At 42.9% G+C, this 26,633-nt stretch overlaps 1 pseudogene; it reads left to right on the top strand.

Moving 5' to 3' along the window:
* Window positions 1-26,633, top strand: part of LOC123286709 (small ribosomal subunit protein uS5m-like) — a 363,347-nt pseudogene that overhangs the window by 158,749 nt on the left and 177,965 nt on the right.

Genomic DNA, 26,633 nt, shown 5'->3' with positions numbered 1-26,633 from the left:
TCCATTTCTTCTAGATTGTCCAGTTTGTTGGCATATGGTTTTTCATAGTATTTTCTTCTAATCCTTTGTATTTCTGTGGTATCCATTGTAATTTCTCCTCTTTCATTTCTAATTTTATTTATTTGAGCCTTTCTCTTTTCTTCTTAGTAAGTCCTGCTAAGTGTTTGTCAATTTTGTTTATCTTCTCAAAGAACCACCTCTTAGTTCCATTTATCCTTTCTACTGTTTTTTGTGGGTTGTTTGGCTTCTATTTCATTTATTTCTGCTTTAATTTTTATTGTTCCCCTCCTTCTGCTGACTTTGGACTTTGTTCTTCTTTTTCCAGTTCTGTGAGGTGTAGTTTAAGATTACTTATTTGAGATTTTTCTCATTTGTTAAGGTGGGTCTATATTGCTAGGAATTTCCCTCTTGGGACCACTTTTGCTGCATCCAATATAAGTTGGTATTTTCATTTTCATTTGTCTCCAGATATTTTTCTATTTCTCCTTTAATTTCTTCATTGATCCATTGGTCATCAGTAGCATGTTGTTTAGTCTCCACATATTTGTATCTTTCCCAGCTTTTTTCTTATAGTTGATTTCTAGTTTCATAGCATTATGGTCAGAAAAGATGCTTAACATGATTTCAATCTTCTTAAATTTGTTGGGGCTTGCCTTGTTTCCCAACATATGGTCTATCTTTGAGAATGTTCCATGTGCACTTGAGAAGCATGTGTATTCTGCTGTTTTTGGATGGAGTGTTCTATATATATCTATTAAGTCCATCTGGTCTAGTTTTTCATATAATTCCACTACTTCCTTGTTGACGTTCTGTCTGGATGATCTTTTCATTGATGTTAGTGGAGTGTTGAGGTTCCCTACTATATTGTGTTGCTGTGAATTTCCCTATTTAGGTCTGACAATAATTGTGTTATGTACTTTGGTGCTCTTGTGTTAGGTGCATATATAAGTGTTATGTCCAGTTGGTAGAGTGTCCCTTTTGTCACTGTATACTGCCCCTCTTTGTCTCTCATTGCCTTTTGTATCTTGAAGTCTACTTTGTCTAAGTATGGCAACAACACTTCTCTTTTTTTGTTTGTTTTTTGGTGAGGAAGATTTGCCCTGAATCAATATCTGTGCCAATCTTCCTCTATTTTTGGTATGTTGGATGCCGCCACAGCATGGCTGATGAGTGGAGTAGGTCCATGCCTGGTATCTGAACCTGTAAACTCGGGCTGCTGAAGTGGAGCATGCAGAACTTTAACAATTCAGCCATGGGGCTGGCCCCTCCACCTCCTTTCTTTTGTTTGCCATTAGCTTGGAATATCATCTTGCATCCCTTCACTCTGAGCCTGTTTGTCTTCAGATCTGAGATGTGTTTCCTGGAGGCAGCTTATTGTCGGGGTTTGTTTTTTAATCCATCCACCCACTCTGTGTCTTTTGATTGATGAGTTCAATCCATTTACATTTAGAGTGATTATTGATACATAAGGACTTAATCCTGCCATTTTATCACTTGTTTTCCATTGTTCTGTATTTCCCTTGTTTCTCGTTCTGTGTATGTCTGACTGCTAGTTCAGTTTCGTGATTCTCTATGATTATTTTCTCATTATCTATCATTTGTGTCTCTGTTCTGATTTTTTGTTTAGTGGTTACTGTGAGATTTGTGTACAAGATCTCTTAGATGACAAAGTCTATTTTCTGATAGCCTCTATTTCTTCTGTCTGAGCAGCTTCCATCACTTTCCTCTTCCCTGTCTAACTTATTGTTGTCACAACTTATTCCATTTTGTGTTGTGAGTTTGTGATTAAAATGAGGTGATTATAATTATTTTTGATGCATTCTTTCCTTTTATCTTTGAAGTTATAATTGTTTGCTAACCTATTTTGATAGAAAGCTACAATTTTCTGATTTTGTCTCTCTATTTATCTCCTTGCTTGATGCTTTGTGAACCTTTTCTTTTTTTTCAGATATGAGGGCTTTGTTGATCATTCCTTTTGCCGGGGGTGGGGGGCCTTGTGATGATGAACTCCCTCAGCTTTTATCTTTGAAAGTTTTTATTTCTCCATCATGTCTGAAGGATATTTTCACTGGATAGAGTATTCTTGGGTGAAAGTTTTTGTCTTTCATAATTTTGAATATCTGATTCCACTCTCTCCTAACCTGTACAGTTCCCACTGAGAAATCCACTGAAAGCCTGATAGGGGCTCTTTATAGGTTATTTTCTTCTACCTTTCTGCCCTTAATATTTTTTGTTTATCCTTGACCTTTTCCAGTTTTACTAAAATATGCCTTGGAGAAGGTCATTTTACATTGATGTAATTAGGAGTTCTGATAGCTTCATTTACATGTAATTCCAGCTCTTACCCCAGGTTTGGAAAGTTCTTAGCTATTATTTCTTTGAACAAGCTTTCTGGTCCATTCTCCCTCTCTTCTCCTGGTGGAATATCTATAATCCTTATGTTGCATTTCCTAACTGAGTTGGATATTTCTCAGAGAATTTCTTCATTTCTTTTTAATCTTAGTTCTCTCTCCTCCTCCATATGAAGCATTTTTATGTTTTTGCCCTCTAAATTGATAATTCTGTCCTCCATAATATCAGCTCTGTTTTTTAAGAATTCCAGGTTTTCCTTTATCTCAGTCTTATGTTCTTCATCTCCAACATTACTGATTTTTTTTATAGTTTCAATCTTTTTTTTGTGAAGAATTCCCTCTGTTCATTAATTTTATTCCCAAGTTCATGGAACTGTATTTCTGAGTTTTCTCATAACTCGTTGAGTTTATGATAACTATTTTGAATTCTTTGTCATTTACATTGTAAATTTTTGTTATTTGAAGATTGATTTCTATGTACTTCTCATTTTCTTTCTGGTCCAGAGTGTTGATAGACTTCCTCATGCCATTTGATAGGGTCAACTTTTGCTATCACATAGTGGTAGTATCTGGTCACAGATTCCACCTGCCACTACTGTAGGGGGCAAGAGCTGTGGTTTCTGAACCCCCCACAACCCCTGGCAGTTGTGCCTGTCTGTTGGAACCTGTGCCAACAGGCCCCATATGAATTTTCCTGCTGGCCACCCCTGCTTTACACATGTAGGCACAGGCACTCTGTCAGGGATACCCTGCTCTGGCTGACTGGCCAAGCTGGTGTGCCAGGCTGGAGGGAGGGGTGCTTTCTTTTGCATGTGCGATCTTTTGTGCTTCCACTCTGCAATCACTGTCTGCCCACCTGGGCTGCTCAGCTTGGTGGTGACACCCCCATGATTGCTTACCCACATCGGTGTAGAGCATTCCTACAGGCTGGGAGGAAACTCTGAGAGTGAAAGCATTCCCATGGAGGGCTGCCTTTTTCCCCTTCTCCTCTCAGAGTCATGGGCCAGCTGCCACATGAGGTCCCATGCCATAGATCACTGCCACTCAGGAGGGTGAAGAGATCCACTTACCTCCTGCCACTGCCTCCCAGTGAGGATCAAACACCCCCACCTTCAGATGTACCGCTTTTTGGATCTCTCAGATGTCTGTTGTGCTGTGTAAATGTCCTGTTTTGGTTTATGAACGTCCTGTTAGTTGTAGTTTACGGGAGAGACCCTAAGAGAAAAGCTCACTCTGCCATAATCCTAATGTCACTCTTCCCTTTGCTCATTTTTGCATCATGTTGTTTTCTTTTTTGTTGTTGAGTTATATGAATCCTCTCTATATTCTGGATATTGATCTCTCATCAGATACAGGATTTCAAATATTTTCTCCCGTTATATGGATAACCTTTTTACTCTGTGGATAGTGTTTCTTGATATACAAAATTTTAAAATTTTCATGATGTCCAATTTGTCCATTTTTTCTTTTATTGCCTCTGCTTTTGATGTCCTGCCCAAGAAATCATTGCCAAATCAAGTGCCATGAAGATTTTGTCTTATGTTTTCTTCAAAGAGTTTTATGTCTTACATTTAGATCTTTGATCCATTTTGAGTTAACTTTTATATATCCTGTTAGCTAAGTGTCCAAATTCATTCTTTTGCATGTGGATATCAAGTTTTCCCAGATCATTTGTTGAAAAGTCTATCCTTTCCCCATTGAATGTTCTTGGCACCCTTGTCAAAAATCATTTGACCATATATACAAGGGCTTATTTCTGGGCTCTATATTCGATCCCATTGATCTATATGTCTGTCTTTATGCCAACACTGTGCTACTCTGATTACTGTAACTTTGTAGTGGGTTTTGAAATCAGTAAGTGTGAGTCCTCCAGTTTGGGTCTTCTTTTTCAAGATTGTTTTGGCTACTCAGGGTCCCTTTAGATTCCATATGAGTTTTAGAATGGGTTTCCCTGTATCTGCCCAAAAAAGCATTAGGATTTTGAGAGGAATTGCATGGAATATATAGATCTCTTTGGGTAGTAGTGACATTTTAACGTTAAATCTTCTATCCATGAACATGGGATGTGTTTCCATTTATTTATATCTTCTTTAATCTCTTTCACTAATGTTTTGTACTTTTCATTGTACAAGTCTTTCATCTCCTTGGTTAATTCCTAAGTATTTTATTCTTTTTGATGCTATTGTAAATGAAATTGTTTTTGTAATTTTCTTTTCAGATCGTTCATTGTTAATATATAGAAAAGCAACTGATTTTGTGGGTTGACTTTGTATCCTGTTAATTTGCTTAATTAATTTATTAGTTCTAACAGTGTTTTGGTGGAATCTTTACTGTTGTTTACATATAAGATCATGCTGTCTATGAAGAGAGATAATTTTGCTTCTTTCTTTCCAATTTGAATACCTTTTATTTCTATTTCTTGTTTAAATGCTTGGCTAGATCTTCCAGTACTAGATGGTATAGAAGTGGTAAGAGCAGATATCTTTACTTTGTTCCTGATCTTAGAGGAAATGCTTTCAGTGTTTCACGAATGAGTATGATGTTCACTGTGGGTTTTCATATATGGTTCTTGTTATATTGAGGTAATTCCTTCTATTCATAGTTTGTTTATCACTAAAGGGTGTGAATATTATCAAATAATTTTTCTACTTTAATTGAGATTACGATGGGGGTTTTTTTTCCTTCATTCTGTTGATGTGGCATATTACTTTGATTGATTTTCATATGTGGAAACATCCTTGCATTCTAGAAATAAATCCCACTTGGTCAAGATGTATAATCTTTTTAATATGCTGCTGAATTCTGTTTGCTAGTGTTTTGTTTAGAATTTTTGCATTAACGTTATTAATGGATATATAGTTTTCTTGCAGTGTCTTTGGCTGTGTTTTCAGGGTAATGCTGACCTCATTGAATGAGTTTGGAAGTGTTTCCTACTCTTCAATTTTTTGGAAAACTTGAAAAGGATTGGTAATCATTCTCTTTAAATGTTTGGTAGAATTCACCAGTGAAGCCATCAGGTCCAGGGCTTTTCTTTGTTGGGATATTTTTGATCACTGATTCAATCTACTCACTAGTTATAGGTCTATTTGGATATGCCATTTCTTCTTGATTCTGTCTTAGTAGGTTTTGTGTTTCTAGAAATTTGTCCATTTCGTCTAGGTCATCCAATTAGTTGGTGTACAATTGTTCATAATACCCTCTTATTATCCTTGATATTTCTGTAGAGTTGATAGTAATGTCCCCAATTTCATTTCTGATGTTTGTAACTTGAGTCTTCTCTTTTTTCCCCTCGTCCATCTAGCTAAAGGTTTGTCAACTTCATTGATTCTTTTGAAGAACTCCTTTTGGTTTCATTGATTTTCTCTATTGTTTTTCTAGCCTCTATTTTTTTAATCTCTTCTCTAACCTTTATTATTTCTTACTTTCTGCTAACTTTGAGTTTACTTTGTCCTTCTTTATCTAGTTCCTTAGGTTGTAAAGTAAGGATGTTGATTTGAGATCTCTCTTGTTTTGTAATGTGTTTCTAGCTATACATTCTCCCCCTTAGCACTGCTTTTGCTGCACCTCATAATTTTTGGTATGTTGTGTTTTAGGTTTACATTTATCTTTAAGTATCTTCTAATTTCCTTTTTTATTTATTTCTTTGACTCACTGATTCTTTAAAAGTGTATCATTTAATTTCTGCAATTTTATAAATTTTCCAGTTTTCCTTTTGTGAAGAAACTTCATCTTGTTGTGGTCAGAGAAGATACATTGTATACTATCTGTCTCTTTAAATCTATTGAGACAATTTGTGGCCTGACATATGGTCTATCCTGGACAGTGTCCCTTCTGCACTCATTTGAGAAGAATGTGTATTCTGTTGTTGTTGGGTAGAATGTTCCATATACGTCTGTTAGATCTGGCTGGCTTATTGTGTTGTTTAAGTCCTCTATTTCTTTACTTATCTTCTGTCTGGTTGTTCTATCCATTATTGTGAGTGGGTCATTGAAGTCTTTCTCAAGTCTTCCCCTGGAAGTTGCAAGGCTTCATGATTCCAGAGTTCCCAAATAGTTACATCAGATGGATTCTACCACTGCAGCTGTTGTCCAGGTGGGAAGACAGATTCCTGGTGCTTCCTACTCCTCCATCTTCCCAGAATCCTCTGACTGACAGCTGTACTTCTTAAGTGGAAACTTTGTCATCTTTGTAAATGGAAAAACAGCATCATTTAACATATATAGAAAGGAACTTTGAAAATAGATACCATGAACCCAAACAGCAGGATTACATTCCAGAAGATTCTGTGGCCAAACCAAAGTGTCCATCAGGGCCTGAGAAAGTGTGGAGATGTGGTCCCAATGACAGCATGAGGAGGATGAGATCTGCTGGCCCTCAGGGTACAGCCTCATCTGCAGCTCCCTGTGGAGTGGGGTGAATTGACTCTCCCTCCCTGAGGGCAGGGCTCCTGTCACTCCACATCTCCAATATGTAGCATTGTCAAGTTCTTTAAAGTTTCCCAATCCAAGGGGTCTGAGATGGTATTTATAGGAGTTCTTTATATTTTCAAGTATTAGTCCTGTAACAGTTTTATTCTTTGCAAATATCTTTTCCCAGTCTGTGACTTCCAGGGCAGAAGTTTGTTGGTTTTTAATGAAGTATTTATCAAGCTTCTCTCTTATGGTTCACATTTTCTATGTCTTAAGAAAATCTCCCCTACACCAAGATCATGTTTTTTCTTTTCTCATGTAGGACTTCAATACCGATGGGATTGACATTTGTGTGTGATGAAGGTAGAGAACCAATTCCATTTTTTCATATGATGGATCATTGTCACAGCAACATTCACTGAACTGTCCAGACTCCCCCACTGCCCTGGAATCTGCTTTTAGATGCCTGGGACATTTTGGACACATGCACAAGAAGTTGGTAGCAGCAGTTGCTTCCTGGGAGGTCAAGTGGGTGATTGGGGGAAAGAGGTAGAAAGAAAAATTATTTTTCCCCATAAACTATGTTGTACCTTTTGAGTTTTCTTTGAACTAATCAATAAAATAAAAAGAATGATTTATTTCAAACAATGCAAATTGGAATACTTTACTTACCATAATTTGATGCTACTTACAACCTGAAATCCCCTGGCTCAGGCACTCAGTTTGAGTGAGAGAGGGAGTGTAAGGAGTCAGTCACACCACTAAAAGAAGAGATTGGCTCAAGTAGGGCCCCTGGGGAACTGTCAGGCTACTCCCCACAGGCCAAGAACTGACTAAACAAATCCTCCCTGAATCTTTCTTGGTTGTTCATGTTCTCAACAAGCAAAAGACACCTGGCTCCCTGGACTTTCCAGGTAACTTGAAGACACCTCACGGAGCACCTCCTCAGTGACTTTGTTAGCACTGCTAAGGCTGGTATTCATAAATGATAAGTTTGGTACTAGAGTTTTCAGAGTTCTTAGTTCAATGTTTCCCTAAGAAATCTGTCGGGTGAGGAGTGTTAGGCTAAGGTGCCCACTGCTAGGTGTGCACACGACTTTTACAATTTTTAGAAAGGTCGTCATATCACAAGAGTCACCCTGAGTTTCTCATGAGTTTCAGTTGCTACTTCACCTGTATTAACTAAGATAGTCTTAGAGCAATTTATGCTTTCTTTTGTTGATTGCTTTGTTCCTGTGTCAATGCATCATTTCTACTTTGTTATGGTCTCTGTGGTCACCAAGTTTTTCCTGCATTGGAAAGCAGGAACCAGTCTGGTGGCTGGCCACCAAAAACTTTGCAACCATTGGCTCAAAAGCCCACAGGGACCAGAAGGGAAGCCGGTTCTTAGCTCCTTGTTCTGGGTTCTGTCTGCCAGGGGCATTCAGCAGAGAAAGACAATGAGTCAGGTTTATTTTTATCAGCTGTGGTCTGATCAGAAGAGTCGACAGCATGGAGAAGAGAGCCCAGCTCTTGAGCAAGCAGGAGTGGAATCTGGGGCTCTGCACAGGGCAGGGGACGGGGTGGGACAAATGCATAAAAAGGGTGGTGGGGAGGGGCTGGCCCCGTGGCCGAGTGGTTAAGTCTGTGCACTCCGCTGCAGGTGGCCCAGGGTTTCGTTGGTTCGAATCCTGGGCACAGACATGGCACTGCTCATCAAACCACGCTGAGGCAGCATCCCACATGCTACAACTAGAAGGACACAGAACGAAGAATATACAACTATGTACTGGGGGGCTTTGGGGAGAAAAAGGAAAAAATAAAATCTTAAAAAAAAAAATCTGATAAAAAAAAAGGGTGGTGGGGAAGTAGGGCGTGTGGAGCCCTAGGAAGCAGAAGTGAGAGTGAGTCTGGAAGGCGCCTCTCTCCTGCTCTAACCCAGGCCTGTGGACACCCATCAGGCAGCATGATTTACTCTCATCAGCTCCGCACCAAAGCCTGTATATCCATTGTCATCGTTCCAACCCTTCTCTCCTCACCCTCACCGCCCTGCTCCAAGCCTGAGGCCTCCCTGGTTGCAGCCACTGAGCAGCCTCCTTGCAGGTCTGGAGGAGCCTTCTAGAACTATGCTCAGGGTACTTCAAGCCCATGCTTGCACATTCTGATGGCCTCTCCTCCACAGTGCTGCCTGGTTCCCCCTGCCCACCCAGCCTCATCTCGGTTGTTGGGCTGTTCAGGTCTCTGCCCCCCTCCTCTCTACTCCTCAGACAGAGGAAGCCTGTCCCCACCTCAGGGCCTTGGTGCTCTCTCCACCAGGAACCCCTCTTCTTGGAGGACTCAGTCACATGGTCTCCTCTTAGAGAGACCTTCCCTGACACGCCCACCCAAGAAGCGCCTTCCTCCCCACATCACTTATTGTGTCCCCCTCATCACTTCTCATGGCACTTTCTTCTATTGAGAATTGTCCAATGTTTACTTGTTTAATGAACGCTCACCCTCTGGAAGGCCTGCCTTGTCTTCCATCCTGGAATAACGCTGGCACAGAGAAGGCCCTCCACAAACAGCTGTTGGGTGAGTCAATGCATCTCATGGGGTAATGCGGTGAGATCCTTTGAGAGGCTGGAAGCCAGCCTAGTTCAGAAAGCACGGCTGGTCCTTTCATTCATACCGATGAGCATTGATCTGTGGTTAGCACTTGCTGCTGAGCTCTCTGGAGCCAGTGCCCATCGCAGGGTCCTGGGATGGAGATGCTGGGTCTGTGAGCGGGGTCAGGTGGCACCACGTTCTGAATGATCTACAGTCTGGCTCATGATCTGTGCTGCTTACATGGGGCTGCCCCACTTTCTTGCATCTCTGATCAACATCATCATTTTCTCAATGCACATTTCCTCTCCCTTGGAGATCGGTCAGAATTCCCTCAGTGTGCACTCATTGTGCCCTAGAACTGATGTCTGTGTGATGCTCACAGGTCCCTGCATGGCAACCAGAACTTTTCTGCCCTTCTCTGTGCCTGTGCACTCACCTACCACCCTCTCTTCCACTTGATGCCTCTTGAGCTCAGGCACCACCTTTGTAGCCCCCATACCTCTCCTTCCTGCACCCCCTAGGGCAGCTCCTTTGCAAGCCTCTAGATGCACTTTATTCATCCAGGATTTTTTCTACATTAATTATCTATTAACCCCTGAAACAGACCTGGGAGCTTTTCAAGTACAGAACAATCTTCATCATCTTTCTATCTTTAAGACCTAGAGCATACATGTTTGATATACCAGTGAATGACCGAGTCCATGAATGAGTCAGTGAGTGAATGAATGAGTGTGTGAATGAGTGAGTAAATGAATGATCTATCCTTTCTGGTTGACATGCGACCCACACGGTTGTGCTAACACAGGACTCACAGGGGACCGCTGTGGGCTGGCAGCAAAGTTTCTCCTTTGGGGCTGACCTTGGAGGCAGCCTACCTACAACCATCCCCATCTTCCTTCTTCCTTGCTCAAGACCCAGATTTCCATCAGGTCCTGGGCCCCCATAAGCTCCACGGCACCTTTCCAGACCCAGTGCTTCCCAACCTTCCCTGAGTCAAAGAGCATTTGGTGCACTGGTGTTTTATAAAATTTAAAGATTCTTTGATGGTGAACACAACATGCTGACACTTGGACAGATGAAAAACATCTGGCAAGGGACAGAGGACAGGGGAGGCCGCCCCCTCCTGCAGGGGGAAAAAGTCAGAGGGCCCAGGGGTGGCTCCATCCTAGATCAAGGAGGCCTCTGTAGCCGTGCTGAGTTTGTGGGGTGCTGCTTTCACTACCCGAGGGCAGCTGGGTGCAGAGGGTCACAGGCTCAGGTCCGTGAGGGCCTCTGTGTGCAGGAGAGCCTGGGACGTGGTCAGCCATTGGTGCTCCACTGTGGGCAGCACGGAGCTGAGAAGGACAGGCTCTGCATCAGAAGGCCAGGGGCAACTGCTGGGCAGAACAGGCCGCCCAGAGACCCCAGGAGCCCGAGGGGAGGCAGTGACAGCCTCTGCAGGGAAGGAGTTTCTAGAGCCCGGGCAGGAGCGCCTGTTGATGGTCATCTGGAAGCTTCCAGAGCCTTTGGTTGGTGAGAGCCCCGGAAGGAGGGCTGGTTTGTAAGGAGCAGCGCCAGTGAGATTAAGTAGAATTTGTCAATGAGGAATTGTTACCTCCAGAGGCCAAATGGACTAAAAAATACTGGATTGTGTCCTCAACGAAGCATTAAGCACAACTCCCTGGAGGAGGACGTCATCCCTGTAACGTCACAGCTGTGCTCCTGGGCAAAGGGGGTGCAGGTAAGATCTCGCCTGGAAAACTGTGCAGTGGCAGAGCCATGGGGGGACCCCTGGGTGGCCCAGAAAAGGTGCATCGTGTCCCTTTGGAGTGTTTTACAGTGTAGATTTTACGATTATTCGGGTCTGGCGAGGCCAACAGCTCAGTGTTCAGATGCCACTGAAAAGACAGCTTGCAGCTCACAGTCCCAGGAGGAGGGGCACGCCCCAGCACAGGGGTCACGTGGGGAGGCATCAAGGTCAGTGAGGGGGCAGAGGGAGCGGGAGCCTTGTTGTGGATTCGCAGGAAGGAGCGGGCAGGGCAGGGCAATCAGGCTGAGGATGGGCCACTTTGAGTCACTTCCGCGGGCTCTGGGGCAGAGCGGTGGCCCTAGGTGTCCTGTCCCTGGCCCTGGGGATGAGGGAGAGGAATACTGGCTTCTGGAGGGTGAGAGCCAGGCAGAGGAGGGGTGGGGCACGGGCTTTGGACTGAGGGGTTTGCAAGTGAGTCGTCTGTATCTCTAAGAATTGGCCCTGGGAGGGGCCGTCTCTCCTTATCAGCAAGACCTCAGATGCCAGGGCATCAAGAACACAGAAAATGAGAAAACACAGTTACTCCACAGAGGGGCGGGCACCCTGCAGCTGGGAGTCTACTGAAACAGGCACTGAACAGCACACACCATCCAAATCCACAACAGCAGAGCAGTCACTGGCTGCTGACTGGATGGAGTCAGTGATTTCAACAACGACTACTGGATATGGGGGTCTGACTAGATGGACCACAGCGTGAAGGCTGCAGTAATTCACCATGAGGGGCCACATATCTTTTCAGGGGTCAGAGCAGGCAAAGTTGGGCTGGCAATGGAGAATCAGCAGGGATAAGCACCCAGTCATTCATTAGAGCTTGTGTAAGAAGTCTTAATCCTTCACGGCCTTGTTATAACTTACATAGGGCCATGGTAACTGATATAACTGGGGGTCCATGGGGTCCCATTTTGTCAAACCTACTTTTAAGTGCTAAAATCTTAATTGTATTATTCATTGTGTCAGGGCATCTGTGGGATATTTTAGGGCAATGGGACTATAACTACGTGTAATTTAGCCAAGGCTGCAGTCAAAGGGAGACACACCTATCTTTTCTTTATCTTATATTTAGTTACCTCCTAAGATTATAGAGGTATCATGTTTAATTGTAATGGGGTCCCTAGATGTAACTATAATTTGAGCCCCGTGATTGATTAAGCTCATGGTAGTTTGTCAATTGGTGCATTTACACAAATGTTAAAGTTAATTTAGAATCTATGTAGCATAGGCAAAAAGCCAATGAGTACTCTTTTATTTTTTTTGTTACATAATATTTTAAATCAAAGTTTAGATTTTCAATTGAGTCAGAGTATGGACTTTTGTTTCAATTTAATTTTACATATATGTATATATTAATATATAATTATGTACATATATAATTTTACCTCCTTCCCAACCCCACATCCAGGTTTCTTTTTTTTTTGGAAGGGAGTCTCCCATCAGCCTAGAGCCCTGGTTTAGTCGCTCTTTCTGAAAACTGATGGTGCGGCCTTCTAGGAGGTTACTGGAAAAGGAGATGGAGGGGCGTCCCCTCCCAGGGGTCCGGGTTTGCTCTGAGGAGAGAGAGCAGCCTCTCCTGGGACAGCACAGTCAGCCCTCATCTGAGGTCTCAGGCCCTTTGCATGTTGGCAGGCACCGGGGCACCATTTCTCTACTATAGAGGAGGCTAACCAATGCCTTCTTCCACAGGGGTCACCCGAGACACACCAGGGTTCTGTCCCAAAGAATAATAAAGACCAAACAACACCAAAGCAGTGCCCTAAAGTGGGCCTTGCCTGAGCTGGCATGCAGCCCCTGAGCTGGGACAATTAGCACCATTTGCAATATCCCCACACTGAGGAAACCGGGGTGAGGAGAGAGTGGTGAGCACTGGCAGACACAGCAGCGGGCAACAGGGCCAACACGCAAGCTCTGTGCCAAGCTCTCCATGGTCGGGACCAATTAACAAACCAAGAGCTGTCTCCCCAGGAGGCCATCCAGGAGCCAGAGGTCACAGCCACGCCATCCTGTCACAGCACCAATTGTTCCATGAGATCTAAAGGTTCCTCTGGTGGGGGACAAAATACAAAGACCCTCAGAGGAAAGGCAGGCTCCTTGTCACTTACAGCTCCAACCAGGGCCAGCTGCCAGGCAGGGCCACACAGGTGCTTGCCCCAGGACAGGGGACAGGCAGCTGGAGCTGTAGGGACAGCCTGTGTGTGGCAAGTGCACCAGGAGGAGGTGAGCGGCAGGGGCCGTGGGAGGCAGGCTTCCCAGCAACCAGGGGTCAGGGGAGGTTCCCAGAAGAGGCTGGATCGGCTTGTCTGAATGATCCCCTGGGTCATAAGGGGGCAGACACCTGCTGCCCAGGGATAAACAGGAGCCGTGCCTGGTCCCTTGATAAGGAGGCTGGTTGGGCAGAGGCCTCAGCCACAGGCAGAGCAGGGAGGGGAAGGTGCGGTCAGACCAGTCAGTCCTCCCATTTCACCAGACCTCAAGGTGGCACATGACATTGGGCCTTAGTTTTAGGCCTCACAACACAGAGGGGTGCTCTGCACCATGGCGTTTTCATGTCCTTGGATATTACTGTGTGAAGATATGATGCTTGGAGCTGTGGCAGCCTCCCTGAGATGATGAGGAAAAGCCATGGAAATAACAGATAGGGTGAGCCAGGACCTGACTGGGGCTGAGCTACAGAATTAATTCACCTTGCAGGCACCACGCTTTCAGGATGTGAGATCCAGCACTAGATTCCTTAGAGTCTGAGCCACTTTGGTTGGGGATTCTGTTCCCTGCACTCAGAAGCAGCCTGATTCATTGTCCACACTGCAGGATTCTGTGCATTTCAGGGACCGAGAAAAGGGCTTGCTCTGCTAGCTGTGATCTGAGCCAATTAATCACAATGAATTAGGGATCGATAAAGGAGGTTTTCATTTGATCGGCAGCCATAATCAGAACACAGGTGGCTAATGTCTCAAAAAAACCATCTTCAGGGATCACAGAATCTCGAGGCAGTTAGATAGGGACAATGAGCAGTAAGGAGGGTTCAGAAAGGTCAGGCTTCAGGCGGGATGGACTCCAGGCTCCTTCACTGTTCTTTTCTTCTGTCAGTGATGAAGAACACCTTGTAGGTGTGTTTCCCACCCGTGGTCAGCCTGTTCCTGAAGAGAAACTCATAGAACAAAGTTTTAATTTATCAAGCTATAGGGGAGTACATATGTAAGCTGAGGCCATAAATGAGGAAAACGTGAATTATTTTCGAATACGTGCAGAGCAGCAAGTAGGCACACACAGGGGCTGGGGCCATTTAGTGTAACAAGATGGCCTCACTTATGTTCACTGACATTAACTCTACTTAGAGCAGCTGTGGGTCCCTCTGTATCTCTCTGTGGATGTCTGATGTGCCGTTTATACAAAGTCCCACAAGCCCCCAGTCTCCTGGAGTGTACTGGGGGACAGGTCCCCGGGGGCCGCCCAGCCCTGGAGAGGCCGGGTGCTGTCCCAGGCAGGACGCCCACCTCTGACTTGGAGTCAGCGAGGCTGAGGGCAGTCACGGGCCAGCCTGGCAGTGGGGGAGGTCAGAGTCAGTGACACACTGAACCAGACCAGCGGAAGCTGGAGGAGAGGGCACTGTCCCCTCTGCTGTGGTCACTAATTACCTGAGGGCCTGAGGAGAAGGTCCAAGTGCTGACCACCATGAGGTCAAGGTGTTGGGACCAAGGCCCTGAGGCCTGGGCCACAGGGGGCTCTGCACCCAGGAGGAAGGGAGCCCCTGGGAGGGTGAGGCCCTGGCAGCCTGTCCCCGGGCCAGAGAACACTCCCCGGTGGGCTGGGTGCTGTTGGGGGCTGTCCCTTGCAGCCCGTGACTTCTAGGCAAGGTCGTTGGTGCAAGGAGCTGTGTGCCAGGTTTCCTGTTGGTGGCTAGAGCCACGTCCCAGGTCCCTTCTGAGAGTTAGAGGGTGGGAGTGGCCAGTTACTGGCCTTGTATTAAGTGCCAAGGGCTTTTTAGCCATGATCTCCAATCTTCACAACCATCCTTATTCACAAAGAAAGTGATGCTCAGAGAGGCCAAGTGACTTCCTTAAGCTCACACACCAAGCAAGTGGGGAGCCTGATTTGTCCCAGGTCTGTCCTGGAATGCAGAGTCTGCTCTTCCTTCTGGCCACCAGCCTGGGTATCCAAAGCCTTGGGCAGTCGCTACAGTTGCCAGCGTGGTGATGAGGACAGGTGGGGATGTTACTTCATCCCTGAGCTTCATCTGTAGAGTGGATCCCTCATCTGTAAAGTGGGGGTGGTCCTGCTGTCATTAGAGTTGACAGGGATGTGTGTGGGGCCTGGCAAAGAGCAGCCCTTGACCGCTGCGTGACTGGTCTCCTGCTGGACCGCCTCCTTTAAAATTTACCTCCATCCACTAGAGGAAAGTGAGGAGATGGAGCTATGATGGCAGCATGGAGTCAAGCCCTAGGCCTTCAAGAAGATCATGGGTGACCCCATCATCTCGTCTCCCCCACTGCAAAGCCAAGGTGCAGAGCCCCTTGTCCTCACAGCCCCCAGTGTGCTGGGAGCTGAAGTTACACAGGCCACTGTGCACACACAGGGGTGGGGCTGCCAACATGCTCCAGGGTTTATTAGCTGGCAAGAGACCTTGGAATTTAATCTTTGTTTTCATCACTCTGCAGCCAGAACAGGACTGGTCAACACTGGTCCCTGTTGGTCACTGGGCACCTCTAATCCTCCGTCCAAGGCTGATTGGCAGGTTTGGAGCCTGGTGAGCCCATGGCAGGACTCACTGACTGACTGGGGAGAGAGCTGGGCCCTGAGCTCTGCAGCTCCCACAGCATAGGATGGAGTGGACGTGGGAAGGCCCACTCTAACTCCTGGAGCCTGGAGTGGAGGGCGTGGTGGCTGTGGGGCGAGGACTAAGGGGGTCTAAGGAATGGGCCCTCGGTGGGTGCTGTGAGGCCTGCTGGGAGCTGGGTCACAGAGCATGAGTTAAGTCCATTTCTGTCACCTGGAAGCTGAGGCAACTCACTTCACTCCCCCAGCCTCAGCCTCCTCCTTGTGAAGCAGGTGCACTCGTGGTCCCTCCCCTTGGGATCCTTAGGGACTCACTGAGTCTTTCCTGTGTCGAGTGTATCCCATCTGAGCAGCTAACAAAGGAGAGCCTCAGGCACTAGTTATCACCCAGAATCCTCCCCATCTCTCCCTGCACTGTGCATCCACCCAGCCTGCATTCCCACCCCTGGGCCTTCCCCCTGTCCTAGTCCAGGACGGCCGCTTCCTCCCCACCCTCAAATCCTGCCCCTCCCACAAGCTCCTCTATGAGACTTCCAGCCCACAGGAGCCTCAGGCACAGAGTGAGACACTCATCTGAGACACCACTGCCCGCAGTGGGAGGAGAGGCAGCAGCGTGGAGTGAGAGGACCATCTCCTGACGGAAGGAAGCCCTCGTGTGGCCCTGTCTCCTGGCCTACTGTGTCCTGGATGTGCTCCTGCTGTCTGTCCTCCAGGCCTTTGCTCGGCATGGTCTCCCCCTGCCATGTGCCCTCCCTCGACACTCATCCTCCATGGAGCCTACAGCTGCCGAGGTGCTATGGGCTGAACTGTGTTCCCCCACGTTCCCAGGGGGAAGCCCTCACCCCACGGTGATGGTAGCTGGAGGGGGCCTTGGGAGATGATTAGGTTTAGATGAGGTCATAAGAGTGGGGCCCCATGATGGGATTAATGTCCTTATAAGAAGAAAAGAGAGACCAAAGCTCCCTCTGTCCACCATGTAAGGACAGAGGGACAAGGCAGCCATCTACAAGCCAGGAAAAGAGCCCTCACCAAGGACAGAATCTGCCGGCACCTTGATCCTGGACATCCCAGCCTCCAGAACCGTGCGAAATGAATGTCTGCTGTTGAAGCCCCCAGTCGGTGGTGCTGTTACAGCAGCCCAAGCTGACTCACACACAAGGGGAGAGTCTCCACCCTTGATTCCAGCTGTAAACCCACCACGTCCACTAAGAGCCAAGTGTCCTGGGCAGCAGCCACTGAGCTGAAGCTGATGGAGACGAGCCCGCACCAGTTCTATCAGGAAGTCTGCAGGAACGCCCACTGTGAGGACAGGAAACGGGGGCACAGAAAGATGGAGTAACTTGCCTGAAGTCACACAGCCAGAAAGTCCGGATTTGCACCTGTTCTGCTGGGCTCCAGAGTCCATGGTCTTAACCACAGTGCTGGATTCTTCCCCAACCCAGCGAATGTGCCTCTGGGTCTCAGTAATTCAAATTTAGAATTGTTATTTAGACACTCACAGTTTGCAAAATTTACATAAAACACACCTACTTGAGCCCAATACTAGGGGCCCCTCCCAGGGCCATGGAAGGGCCTGGAAGCTGAGGCTTCACAGCTTCACGGCAAATCCTCCCCTGCTCCCGGTCTAGGCCACCAAACCTTACAAACAACTGAAGAGCAGATTGATTAAATAATAGGGTTCATGATGGATTTTGAAATTACTGCCTAGATAATGGAAATTTAGAGCAATATATAAAAACTGTGGCTCCTAGAGAGAAATCAGGTCTTACCTGGACTAGACTTCCTCCGTTATGATCACAGCCCCTTCTTCTTTTCATTGTTTTTAGTCCATCCCTCTGTCCACAGGGCTTGGGCTTTGGGGTCACTCGGGTCCCTCTCCAGCCCCCCAGGAGGCCTCCTCCATGGCCCCTGTCGTCGTCCCTGAGGGAGGGGTTGGGGCAGGACCCGTCAGGCAGAGCTTCCTCCACTTTACAGTTTAACACCCAACCTACCAGACTCACAAACTCAAAACCTAGTGTTACTAAAGCATTAATTTCAGCCAACACATGTTTAAATTTTACATATTTTATCTTACATATTTAGCAATCATTTTAAAGGTGACTTTATTTCTTTGTTTTTAAATTTACGTCCTTTTAATCTGATTTCATTAACTATCATTATTCAATTCATCCTCAACCTAATTAATGTGCACAACTGAGGATATTTGGAAACACCATGATCAGAGAACAGAAGTGGAAATATCTTAGGGAGAAGTACACTATATGGCTGATACTATATTGATTATTAAAAATATTTGAGTGCTATGTCTTTTTAATGGCTTTATTGAAGTATAAACTGCACATTTTTAAAATTTTGGTCCTAGTAGTTTATAACCTTGTGAAATTTCAGTTGTACATTATTATTTGTTAATCGCCATATAGAGGTGCCCCTTCATCTCTTGTGCCCAACCACCAACCTTCTTCCCCTCTGGTAACCACTAAACTGTTCTCTTTGTCCATGTGTTTGTTTGTCTTCCACAAATGAGTGAAATCATACAGTGTTTGTCTTTCTCTGTCTGGCTTATTTCGCTTAACATAATACTCTCAAGGTCCATCCGTGTCATTGCAAATGGGACAATTTTGTCTTTTTTATGGCTGAGTAGTATTCCATAGTATGTATATATATATATATATATATATATATATATATACACCACATCTTATTTATCCATTCATCAGTTGTTGGGCACTTGGGTTGCTTCCACTTCTTGGCTATCGTGAATAATGCTTCAATGAACATAGGGGTGCATGCGTCTCTTTGTATTGTTAATTTCAAGTTCTTTGGATAAATACCCAGTAGTGGGAGAGCTGGATCATATGGTATTTCTAATAGCACATATTTTACGTGTAGGATTTGATGAAAATTTTGACATAAATATGTGCCTGTGAAACCAGCACGACAATCAAGACAATGAACATATTCATCAGCTCTAAAATCATCCCCCCCATCACTGGTAACTGATCTGCTTTCTGTCACTGTTGCATAGTCTACACTTTCTATAATCTTATGTAAATGGAATCTTAGAGTAGATATTATTTTGGAGGTTGGTCTGACTTCTTTCACTCTGCATAATTATTTTGAGATTTATCCATATTGCTACATGTATCAATAGTTGTTCCTTTTGATTGCTGGGAAGTATCCACTGTAAGAACATACCACACTCTGATTACCCATTTACCTGTTATTAGACATGGGGTTGTTTCCATGTTTTGTCTATGGCAACTAAAACTGCTATAAATGTTTGTATATAAGTCTTTGTGTGGACCTGTTTTTGTTTCTCTTGGGTAAATATCTAGAGTGGCATAGCTGGGTGGTACAGTAGATGCATGTCTAACTTTTTAAGGAACTGCTAACCTTTTTCCAAAGTGTTTTTACCACTTTACATTCCCCAGCAGACGTGACAGCTCCAGATGCTCCACATAGCACCCTCGCTTGGTATAGTCCGTCGTTTCAAAACTTAGCCCTTCTAGTGGGTATAGAGTGCTGTCTGATTGTGGTTTTAATTTGCATTTCTAATGCTTAATGATGTTAAGTATCTTTTCTTGTGCTCATTTGCCACGATAGATTCTTTGGTGAAGTGTTTGTTGAAATCCTTTGCCCATTTTTTTATTGGGTCATTTGTCTTCTTTTAATTGAATTGTAGGGCTTTATTATAGGATAGGATACAAGTCTTTTGCTGGATATATGTTTTGAAAATATTTTCTCCCAGTTTGTGCTTTGCCTTTTGATTTCATTTCATTTTGAGGAGCAAAAGTTTAAAATTTTTTTAATTGAGTTAATGATAGGTTACAATCTTGTGAAATTTCACTTGTACATTAATGTTTGTCAGTCGTGTTGTAGGTGCACCCCTTCACCCTTTGTGCCCACCCCCCACCCCACCTTTCCCCCGGTAGCTACTAATCTGTTCTCTTTGTCCACATTTTTAAATTCCTCATATGAGTGGAGTCATACGGAGATTATCTTTCTCTAACTGGCTTATTTCACTTAACATAATTCCCTCAAGGTCCATCCATGTTGTTGCAAATGGGATGATTTTGTTCTGTTTTACAGCTGAGTAGTATTCCATTGTATATATATGCCACATCTTCTTTATCCGTTCATCTGTTGATGGGCACTTAGGTTGCTTCCACGTCTTGGCTATTGTAAATAATGCTGCAATGAACATTGAGATGCATAGGACTTTTGGAATTGCTGACTTCAAGCTCTTTGGATAGATACCCAGTAGTGGGATAGCTGGGTCTTATGGTAGTTCTATTTTTAATTTTTTGAGGAATCTCCATACTGTTTTCCATAGTGGCTGCACCAGTTTGCATTCCCACCAAGCAGTGTATGAGGGTTTCTTTTTCTCCACAACCTCTCCAACATTTGTTACTATTAGTTTTAGATATTTTTGTCATTCTAATGAGTGGAAGGTGATATCTTAGTGTAGTTTTGATTTGCATTTCCCTGATGATCAGCAATGATGAGCATCTTTTCATGTGCCTATTGGCCATCTGTATATCTTCTTTGGAGAAATGTCCATTCATGTCTCCAGCCCATTTTTTGATCAGGTTGTTTGATTTTTTTGTTGTTGAGTTGTGAGACTTCTTTATATATTATGGATATTAAGCCTTTGTCAGATATATGACTTGCAAATATTTTTTCCCAGTTAGTGGGTTGTTTTTTTGTTTCAATCCTGTTTTCATTTGCCTTGAAGAAGCTCTTTAGTCTATTGAAGTCCCATTTGTTTATTCTTTCAATTGTTTCCCTTCTCTAGACGACATGGTGTCTGAAAACATCCTTTTAATACTGATGTCAAAGAGTGTACTGCCTACGTTTTCTTCTAAAAGCCTTATGGTTTCAGGTCTCACCTTTAGGTCTTTGATCCATTTTGAGTTTATTTTGGTGAATGGTGAGAAAGAATGGTCAATTTTCATTCTTTTACATATGGCATTCCAGTTTTCCCAGCACCATTTGTTGAGAAGACTTTCTTTTCTCCATTGTATGCCCTCAGCTCCTTTGTCAAAGATAAGCTGTCCATAGATGTGTGGTTTTATTTCTGGGCTTTCAGTTCGGTTCCATTGATCTGTGCACCTGTTTTTGTACCAGTACCATGCTGTTTTGATTACTGTAGCTTTGTGGTATGTTTTGAAGTCAGGGATTGTGATGCCTCCCGTTTTGTTCTTTTTTCTCAGGATTGCTTTAGCAATTCGGGGTCTTTTGTTGCCCCATATGAATTTTAAGATTCTTTGTTCTAATTCTGTAAAGAACGTCATTGGGATTCTGATTGGGATAGTGTTGAATCTGTAGATTGCTTTAGGTAGAATGGACATTTTAATTATGTTTATTCTTCCAATCCATGTACATGGAAGGGTGCCCTTATTTCTTGATAATTAACTTCCCTTAAGCCTTTAAAGTTGTACTTACAAATGTAATAATTTCTTTTTCCTTTTAAGAATTCCAATTATTTGATTTATATAAACCTGAGTATTGAAATTACTCATAGAAGTAATAAATTAAATTTTGAAATACTGTGTGTTTAAGTTCTCTGAAATATTGTAATACTGCTGATAAATTTAGAATGCTTTAGCTTAAAATGACAAACCTCAATTGACACATTTTAAACTAATCAAAACTTTTAGTCTACGAGGCCAAATTCTTTTAAACTTTACATCTAGAATGTGAAACATGTACAAATTTACATGCAACATTATTATCAAAGGTTTAATTCTCAAACAATTCTGTACTCCATTCTAGACCCTCCTGGGCCCTGGTTGCACAGACAAGGCAGAGCGAAGACAGCAGAGCAGAGGGAAGGCTGGAGCAATGGCGCTGGCAGAGGTGACCAGCAGGGCTGAGGGGCCAGCAGCCCTGGGTCATGCCTGGCTAGTGGGAGGAGCAAGGCAGCCACGGCTCGTCCCTGCCCAGGAGGGGAGACTGGTTCCCTCTCAGGCGCCACACTGCTTTCCAGGCGGTGGCCACAGAACCAGGGGCCTCAAGCCAAGCTGGAGGGCTGTCATCGCCCCTGCCTCGCAGGGATTCTGGGATCTGCCCTGTGGAAACTGCAGTGTGAACCTACAGGAACATGGAAAGATGTTCCAATCCGCTACACTGAAGGGCGTGTGCAGTGTGAGCCCATTTACCCTCCCACGTGTGCAGCAGGTGTTCCCATGGAAACGTCAGTGGAGGCACCCACACTTCACAGAAGGGGCTGGACCCCTGGGGCACAGCAGGAGGAGGGGCCAAGTGTGACCCACCCGAGCCCAGAAGCCAGGTTCTCGACTGGACCATCTGAGAACGTAGAGGATGCTGGGGCGCAGGTGCGCAGCTGTGCAGGAGGAAGATGCTGTGGAACAGAGACCAGAGTGCTGCTCAGAGGGGGACCATCTTTACGTGAGTGTGCACAGCACCATGACGTCACAAGTATGAATGTGCGTTTGCTGGTGGATGAACCTCAGAGAGGGCCTTGGAGGTGGGACTGCAACAGCGCTGCTTTAGGAGACATCAATTTTGTCTTTTCTAAGAACCAGCTCTTTTTTCATTGATTTTTTCTCGTTTTTTTTAGTCTCTATTTCATTTATTTCTGCTTTGATTTTTATTATTTCCTTCCTTCTACTGATTTTGAGCTTTGTTCTTTATCTAGCTCCTTTAGGTGCATTTTTAGATTTTTTATTTGAGATTTTTCTGTTTGTTGAGGTAGGCCTACATTCCTATAAACTTCCCTCTTAGAACCACTTTTGCTGTATCCCATAAATTTTGGCATGTTATATTTTCCACTTTCATTTGTCTCCAGGTATTTTTTGATTTCTCCTTTGATATCTTTGTTGGCCCAATCATTGTTAAGTAACGTTTTGATTGATCTCCACATATTTGTGGCTTTTCTGATTTTCTTCCTGTGGTTGATTTCTAGTTTCATACTGTTGTGGTCAGAAAATATGCTTGGTATTATTTCAATCTTCTTAAATTTATTAAGACTTGTTTTGTGGCCTAATATGTGATCAATCCTGGAGACTGTTCCATGTGCATTTAAAAATAATGTGTATTCTGTGGTTTTTGGATGGAATGTTCTGCATATATCCACTAAGTCCATCTGGTCTAATGTGTCATTTAAGGCTATTTCCTTGTTGATCTTGCGTTTGGATGATCTATCCATTGGTGTAAGTAGAATGGTAAAGTCCACTACTATTGTTGTGCTACTTCTGTTTCATGTTTTATGTCTGCTAATAATTGCTTTGTATATTTAGGCACTCCTTTGTTGGGCGCACAGATATTTACAAGTGTTATATCTTCCTGTTGGATTGTCTCCTTATTCATTATGTAGTGCCCTTCTCTGTCTCTTGTTACAGTTTTTGTTTTAAAGTCTATTTTGTCTGATATCAGTATTGCTACCCTAGCTTTCTCTTCATTGCCATTTGCATGGAGTATATCTTTCCATCCCTTCACTTTCAGTTTGTGAGTGTCTTTAGGTCTGAAGTGTGTCTCTTGTATGCAGCGTATACATGTGTCGGTCTTTTATCCAGTCAGCCACTCTATGTCTTCTGATCAGAGTATTTAGTCCATTAACATTTAAAGTAGCTATGGAAAAGGACATGCTTATTACCATTGTGTTACTTTTTTTCTGGGTGTTTTAGTAGCTCTTCTCTTTTCTGTTCTTCTCTTGCTCTCTTCTTTTGTGGTTTGATGGCTCTCTTTAGTACTATGTTTGGGTTCCTTTCTCTTAATTGTTTTGTATATTTATCATAGGTTTCTAGTTTGTGATTACCATGAGATTTATATATAGTAACCTAGGAATATAGCAACCTATATTATGTTCATGATCTCTTAAGTTTGGCTCCTTACTAAAAACTCTACTCTTTTACTCCCCTCCTCCCACATTTTATGTTTTTGATATCACATTTAACCTCTTTTTTGTGCATGTGTATCCATTACCCTCTTATCATGGAAATAGATAATTTTAGTACTGTTGTCTTTTGACCTTCCTATTAGATTCATAGGTTGTTGATCTTCTGACTTTACTGTATATTTGCCTTTACCAGTGATATTATTGGTGTAGCCACAGATTGTAATGTTCCATAGCCATTAAAGAATTATGGAAAATCACTTACAAAATAATACTAAATTTAAAAAGAATTTAAGACGATATAATACAAACCCAAACTTTGTTTTTTTTAAAAAGTATGTTATATTCAAAGAAAAGACTGGAAGATATGCCATAAAAAGGGTAATAATGTTTACTCTGATTAGTAGGGTTGCCAATCATTTAAATCTTCTGTATAATTTTCTGTAAAGTTTCTGTAGTGAACATCTGTTTTTTGAATGTATACATGAATAGTTAAGGGAAAGAAAACTGGAAAATTGTCCACTTAACCCATATTGACACTTTCAAAACAAGTACTAGGTCTAGACAGTATTTGCCAAAGGATACCAATCTGAAGTTGCTTTTGTATCTTTCTAGATTTCTGTATTCATGTCACCATATATCTTTTAAAAATTGACACAAAGGAATCCTGTCATATCCATAATTTAGCCCCTTGCTTTTTGTGCTTAGTATTATACCAAGATCTTCCTTACCAGTATAAGAGATTTCCCCCTCATTCTTTGTACTAACTGCATAATACTCCATTGTGTGAATAAACATAATTTTTGTAACTTTTTCCTTATTGCTGAATATTTATGTTGTTTCCAATTTTTTACCATTTATAAAAAATAGTGAGCTTCTTGTATATCTAATTTGTTGTAATTTTGCAAGTATATCAATACGGGAAATTTGTTGCTGAAATTGCTGCCTCAAAATTCTGTGCATTTTAAATGTTGATGAGTATTGGCAGATTACCCTCCCAAATGTTGCATCAGTTTATCTTCAACTATACCACCACTTCCTTGGGGCCCAGGACACAATCAAATGTTAATGATTGTCAATATGATATGGGAAACGTATCTCTTAGCTCTGATTTGCATTTATTTAATTATGTGTTTGGACACAATTTCATACATCTATTGGCTGTTATTATTTCCTTTTTGAGATCTGTTAGTTCATGTTTTACCAATGTTTCTATTGGGCTATTGTTCTTCCTTATTGATGGTATAAACTCTTTGTAAGTTAAGGACGTTCACCCTTTGTGTGTCATATTTGACTTAGTTTTTAATTTTTTTCTACGCATTTTTAAATTCACAGAAGTTTTAACCCTCTATATAGCGAGTTTATCACTCTTTTTATCACTTCTGGGTTAGTGTTTTGCTTAGAAAGCCTTCATTTGAAGCTTATAAATATGTTCACCCATATTTTCCTTCAGGACTTACATGGTTTAATGTTTTGTTTCAGCTGAGAACTGGAATCCTGAGCCCTTTTTGTCCCAGGTTCTCAGGTGTCTTGCGTAACTCATGGAGCAGTATCCTCTTATGTTACTTTCCTGTGTATAATTTAAACATAAAAATACATCCTTCAAAGTAAATAATTAATGGTGACAGAAAGTAATGGAAGCATTTCTGTTAACTTGTGATAAAACCTCATTTCATGGGGTTGAGCATTCACAAACTCAGGAATCGTTGATTTTATTTCCTAGTTAATCGAAGTCTGAATTGCATTTGAAAGTTCCAGTGAAACTGTGGTTTTACTCTATAACTATGTATGTTTCTTCCCAACCTTCCTGGTTATTTTAATCTATTTTCCAAAATGTTCAAAACCATCTACTTTATTAATTTAGAGCATGGTTAGCTTTTTTTTTATTGAGCATACTTAATTTTATCTAGAGATTTATAAAGGTAATCTAACCTTGGATTTCACAGATGCTTCCAAATGTAATGTTTCCCAAATGCCCCAACACAGAGAAGCAGACCTCCGTAGCCTCCTGCTCTGTCATTCGTTTTGCACAGCAGCTTTTCTGTGGGCAGAAGAAAAATGAAGTGCGATGAAATATTGTAGAAGCTCAAACTTAAAATGTGAAAGACATTATGTGCCAAATTCATGTGCCTTGTCATATTTTTGCTTTTTCTCTTACAGGTTTTGCCATTGGGAAAGCCACTGAACACATGGACGCTTTCAGAAAAGTAGGTACATTTTTCCTGTGTTGACAGTAAACGATCAATAAGCCATGTGCTAGTCACCATCAGAACCACAAAAAAAAAAAAAAAAAGAAAAGAACCCTCCCCTGAGGTTCACTGTCAAAGGTCACTTATCCTATAAAAAGCTGTTTAGAAGTGCCTGTATTCTTTTGCATCATTTTTATCAGACTTGTGATTGTGACAAGATTATGAGAGAACTGGGAAAGTTTGAAAACTGACAGAGTGTTGAAAGATACTAAGGAATTATTCCTAATTTTCTCAGGTGTGATAGTGATACGGGGCTTGTGATTTCTTTTAGTAAATCCTTAGCTTTTAGAAGTATATAATGAAATTTTTGTGTTTTAAATTTTCCATAACAAAATATTTTATGAAAGCTATTTTTTGAAATTTCTGAGAAATTGTGAACTCCAACAATAAATTTAAGAAAAATATTTCCCTTCTTTCAAGCAAAGAACAAAGCAGTTTACTATCTGCATTATATAGAACGATACAAAGACCACACAAGTCAGTGGTAGTTGTTTCTTTTAAAATTTGCAGGATTACACTTGTTTCATTATGGGAGGCAGTGTATCTCTACTGGTGTCTTTGTGTTTCTCTGCTTGTTGCTACGTTCTTACCAGTAAATATATAAAGTGTAGACACAAACTTTCTCTCCTGAGAAGGTTAGTAATG

The sequence above is a fragment of the Equus asinus genome, chromosome 6, assembly GCF_041296235.1.
Source record: "Equus asinus isolate D_3611 breed Donkey chromosome 6, EquAss-T2T_v2, whole genome shotgun sequence".
Classification (NCBI taxonomy): domain Eukaryota; kingdom Metazoa; phylum Chordata; class Mammalia; order Perissodactyla; family Equidae; genus Equus; species Equus asinus.
This window is presented reverse-complemented; position numbering and strand designations above follow the sequence as displayed.